The sequence below is a fragment of the Lontra canadensis genome, unplaced genomic scaffold, assembly GCF_010015895.1.
Source record: "Lontra canadensis isolate GAN:19392208 unplaced genomic scaffold, GSC_riverotter_1.0 scaffold162, whole genome shotgun sequence".
In the NCBI taxonomy this organism is placed as follows: Eukaryota; Metazoa; Chordata; class Mammalia; order Carnivora; family Mustelidae; genus Lontra; species Lontra canadensis.
Window position 1 is genome coordinate 1,064,868 of NW_022631156.1, and position 6,000 is coordinate 1,070,867.

Sequence of the window (6,000 nt, forward strand, 5' to 3'; positions counted from 1 at the left end):
ATAATCTTCATGCCGGGGTGTCCCATCTTGGCTGTTATACTCTGGTTCAAACATAGAGGGAAATAAATGTTACATCTTCATGGAAGGATTTATAAGATCACTTTGTGAAGTTATGGGTACAGGAAGGAATAAAGATTCTTGAGCACATTCCTTAGTCCATATTTATTTATTTAGTTTTGTTGTTTGCTTGTTTTATTTGTTGTGTAGAAAGTGTGCCCTGATGCTACATGGAGTAAACTGAAGAGTGTTTTCAGTCTGGGGAGGCTAAGCAGAATTAATATATTCTGTTTATAAGAAAATCAGCCTACCTGGATTTGGCAAGATCTTCTTGTTTTTTGAAGACCAGAATTTAGTAGATAAGTGCCCATATATTTCCCCAGTAAATTACGGGGCTCATAAATACTGGCTTCGTAATGATGTTTTGTGGAGCAGGCCTTGTTGTTGCTAACTTCCTCATGTAAATTAGGGAACAGAGTTTGCATTATGCCAAGAGAAAGGTGTTTCTAAATCTGTAGCTCTAAAACTAGAAGGCAGTCCTCTCATATATCAGGCTGCAAATGAATTATGGCATTTTAGCCAGTTTAACTGTCTCCAGGAAGAAGCAAAGGAGACTATGTTTCTGACAAATCTTTCTAGGGAGTCACAAACCTCAGGCGTTCTAAGTAAAATAGGTGTTTGGATGTTGGCAGTGTTTGGTAGGTGGTCAAAAATAGAAAAATGACTGAAGGAAGGTCTTGACTACATCCTGGTCATCTGAGGCATAAAAACACCGCGGGACCGTAAAGCTGAGTGCAGGGCAGAGAAGGCTGGAGATGAAGGTATAGTAGTTCTCTCTGCAAACGGCTGGTGACTTTTTAACAGTAGCCTCCTGGCACCGACAGATGCGTACATCCACAGTGTCCAAGATAATGGTCACTGGCCAGATGTGGCTATTTAAGTGAAGTAATTAAATGAAATGAGATCTTGGTTTCTGAGTCACATTAACCACATTACAGTGTTCAGTATTCTAAAGGTGCCAATCCTGCTTGCACCCCGTCAATAATAGACGTTCAACTCGATTCCTCAGCACGTGTTTTTATACGCGTTTATCTGAATGGGTCTTGATAACGGCATATACCAGCTTGCCACATACAGTTTCCTCATGTCCGGGGTGAGCTGGGGTCGGCTAGGCTTGTCTGAATTGCAGACAATTGTTGGCATTTCAGGAATTTTGCAAGCATGTTATTGAACAGGACTAATGTTAAATGTTAAATTATATAAAATGGTAAGTATGTAAGTTATGTATCTTAAAGGGAATAGTGTAGGGGTGCCTGGACGGGCTCAGTCAGTTAAGAATCTGACTTCTGCTCAGGTCATGATCGCAGGGTTCTGGGATCGAGCCCTGCATCAGGCTCCCTGCTCAGTGCAGAGTCTGCTTCTCCCTCTGCTCCTCTCCTGACTCATGCTCTGTCTCTCAAATAAATAAATAAAATCCTTAAAAAATAGGAAATGATGTCAACTTGCTGATTGCTAATCATTATTGATAGTATTGAGGAGATTCACAGCTATTGGAAGTACATATAACGTGTTACGGTATGTCTCTTCTCAACTGCAATTCAGTAACATCCCATCAGTAGTATGACATCAGAGCTGCCATTGATGAGGTTCTGGCTTAATGAGTACCTTTGGCACAAAGAGGGAGTGGTTTGCAGTACATCACATATTAGCTTTGATGACAACACATTTCCTGGAAAAGAGCGGATGAGTATGCATCCCTATTTGTCTAATCATGGTTGGCAATCACAGGTTACCACAGGTATAAGAGTTGAGGAACATCAGCCAAAACATTAAGTCAGCTCCATAAAAAGTAACAAGAGAGGTGGTTGTATATTTCCTAATGTATAAATGTTGCTACACTTTCTATATCACTGAAATAGTAAATAAACTTACATACATGTGCCTGTATTTGTATTTTGAAAGTTAAACCTTTGCCAGCACACCACTGCCTTTGTCTCTTTGCTGTCTCCCCCCACTAGCCCTAGAGATAACCACATTCTGAATATTCTGAATTTATCACCATAGATTAAATTTGCCTTTTCTTGGACTCACTGTATACAGTGTGTGTATACATCTGTCCATCTCTCTATGTTGGCATCTGGTTTCTTTTCTCAACATTTTAAGAATCTATTCGTGTATTTGGGGTTTATTTCTTTGTGATGTTGATACCATGAGAAGCATTCTATCATACGAGTGTATCTCTTGGGGATGGGCAGTTGGCTAGTTTCCAGTTTTTTCACTATTATGAATGAGGCTGCTGCTGTGAATATTTTGTACATACCAGATGGAATTTCTTTTGTAATGGATAAATTAATTCTAAATTTTATTTAGAAAATTAAAATTCAGTGAGGAATATGTAAAAAAAAATGGAAAAATACTCATCTTTTGAGATACAAAAATGTGTACCTAACTGAATGATGACACAAAGTCAAATATATGTAAAAAGTTTTCATATAAGAAATATATATAATTTAAGTGAAAGATGTTTGGAGATCTGGTTACTTTTTTTTAAAGAGTTTATTTATTTATTTATTTGAGAGAGAGAGAACATGAGCAGGGAGAGTGGGTGAGGGAGAAGCAGGCTTCCTGCTGGGCAGGGAGCCCAATGTAGGACTGGATCCCAGTACCCCTGATCATGACCCCAGGCTCTTAACTGATGGAACCACCCAGGTGCCCCAGGGCTGGTTTTTTTTTAATATGAAGATGAGATTAGACCCTTATCTCATGCTATAAAAATAAATTTTATAAATGAAAAATGTTTTAAAAACCAAATAGGGGTGGGGGGAGAAGAAGGGGAGGGAGAAAGGCTTTTGCCTTGAAATTGAGATAAGAAAATATGTAATGATAACGTTATCTGTTGTTTCAGATTGGGGGAGTTTGTGGGCACAATTCTGTGTTGTGGGGAACTTGTGATACTTGCACACATCTTGTTTGGAATCATTGTTTTAAGTCACTGGGAGGGTGATCAGAATGCTTGAGGGGTTCCACAAGGTGCCTTAGTGATAAGTAGTTACAAAGAGAAAAACTAATAACCAGTGGTTTTATTTCTGATACATAATGTAGCAGATCTAACTGGCACCATCCACCTGCTCTATCCCAGCATGTCGTCTTGTAAGTATATATAAATATATTGGACAGTTTAAAAAGAGAACATCAGTTAATGAATTAGAATAGCTGGCTTGTAATCACAGATCTAAAATTCTAGGAAAGCCATGCTTGTATGTACGCATGTGTGCCCGTGTGTGTGTGTGTGCGTGTGTACACACACGTGTGGGATGTTAGAATTGCTGGACCCAATGTTCTGAGAGAGATTTGGAATGCAATTCTGAGGAATAGTTCTTCCTTGGTTTTCTCACTGTGGACTTGTGACTTAGATTCTGTTTACTGGAAACAGGCATTTGTTTACTAATGTTGGTTTAAAAAAATTAATACAGTTTCCTCAAAATTTTGCTGTATGCTGTTCTTGAAAAATTTGGGACACTCACCCAACCCCCTAAGCACCGCCCCTCCAAAACCCTATTTGTTTCTCAGAGTCCACAATCTCTTGTGGTTCATCTTCCTTTATGATTTTCCCCAATTCACCTTTCCTTTCCTCCTCCTAATGTCCTCCATGTTATTCCTTATGCTCCACAAGTAAGTGAAACTGTATAATTGACTCTCTCTGCTTGACTTATTTCACTCAACTTTTGTACTAACATGGATGGGACTGGAGGACATACCACTTTTTTATGGTCTGCTACCTGTAAGAAAACTGCATGTGTGCATGTCGTGTAGATCTGATGGGTGAAACACACCGCACTTAGAGGTGACTTCCTCCCAAAGTGGGTTTTAATCCAAGCTCCTTCAGTATTTCAACAAGGATGCAGAGTGATTGTAGGGATGATGAAAGCAAAGTCACATGAGAAACTCTGAGGGAATATTGCTGCCTAGAATCCTGCTGTCCTCAAGGAGACTCAATTTCTGATATAAATGGAGGGAATCAACACAATGTAAGCTTTGGATATTGTTTACATAAGAAAGATCCAAAATGACTTTCACAAAAGTGGAGCATTCCCACAATTGAAACACCCAAAAGTGAATCAGGATTTCCCTGCAGGCAGAAATGGAGGTTACTTGGGATCACAGAAGTCCCTCTCTTGGTTCCCCCTCTTTTAGTGCCATTTTTAGATGCTCAGTAAGATGCCCAAAGTTTCCCACCACATATGCTCTAAATACAACAGGAAAAGAAAGTGAAAATTTCAACAAAGACTTGATTTTCCTGGGTTCATCTTACCTTGCTTCGGTGCCCCCTGATCTCAAAGTCTGAGCCAAGGAGGTATGTGACTGACAGGGCCCTGGGTTTAGACTCTACACATATTCCTTGCATGGAAATTGCTTCACACAAAGCTCCTTGGCTGTAGATTTGAGGAGGAATGCTCACCAAACCCAAATCAGGGTCTGTTCCAGAAATAGAATCCTTGGCAAAAAATACTAATGCACACTATCATAACCTTCTCTCTTAATTTCCATTGGTTTTCTCATTCATATCCCCATTCTCTGTATTATGTTCACTTGCTTCCCATAATTCTGTTAACTCTCTACTGCTATATTTAATATGCAATTGACTTCATGGGTTATACCAAGGATAAGACTGGCCACTGGAGTCATCAGGATGGTACTGGAAACAGAGCCTTTTCTTTAGCTGCATGACCAGGAACAGTAAATGTCCTGTTTCTGTGCTCCCATATTTTCACCTGCAAAAGCGAAACACTCATGCTGTTTTAAAAAGTTGTTGTGAGGACTAAATCATAAAAATAAGGAAGCCTCGTGTCCTAAGTAGTTAAGAAGCCATGGATGATGACCATTAGTCTCTTTCCAAAGAGGGAGAAGTGCTCCTTCTGACATGATTTTAGAAAACCACATTGATCATGGCAGAAAGCATTTTTAAAAATCTGTGTATGTGGCACTAGTGACACACTTCAAAGTAGACTCTTATGTTAAAAAAAAAAACAAAAACTGTTAAGAAAAAGTATCTCATCCCCAAATATGAATCTTCCTTTTAAATTTGTTTACAATAGCTTAGACCTTTATTAAAACATAAAAAAATCTCATTTGGTTAGTTGTGTTCAAAAAGGGAAATAGCAAAAACAAACACCATATGATCTCACTCATATGTGGAATTTATGAAAGAAAACAGAGGATTATAAGGGAAGGGAGGGAATAATAAGACAAAATCAGAAAGGGAGACAAACCCCAAGAGACTCTTAACTCTAGGAAATAAACTGAGGGCTGCTGGAAGGGAGGCAGGTGGGGGATGGGGTAACTGGGGGAGGGTCTTAAGGAGGGCAGGTGATATAATTGAGCACGGGGTGTTATATGCAACTGATGAATCACTAAACTCTACCCCTGAAACTAATATACACTATATGTTAACTAAATTGAGTATAAAAATTTAAAAAATTAAAAATGAAATAAAAAGTTTTTAAAAAGAAAGGAAATAGCCACGTTTGAAACAGTGACAAGTGTTTGTGTGTGTGTCACTTAACAGAATTCTTCGGCAGTCTATTTTGAAAAATGTTCAGTTATTTCTATTGCTTATTAATTCCTCTGGCTCAATTCCTCTTCATTGGTCCTAAGTTTATTTAGAATTTATTTAAAAAGTACATGGATGATGACCAGGTGAGATACTTGGGCTGACTTCTATTCTATGTGCATCACTTGGTAAAGATTAATTAAAGCTTTCATTTTGAAAGCCATGGGCTGTGAGTATTAAAACAAAAAATCCTCTGAATATGAAAAAGTGAACATTTTTAGAGCATTGCAAGTTGATACAATGAAGCAACAAGTACACGGTGACAGAGAAAATCTTCAGATGTTTTACAATGCCAAGAAACGATTTTCCCCCTTTTTTGTAAAATTGAAAGATGAAGATATTTTGGGAAAAAAAAAGTTTTCTGTGTTGATATGGTCTCAGGGAGAGAAAAG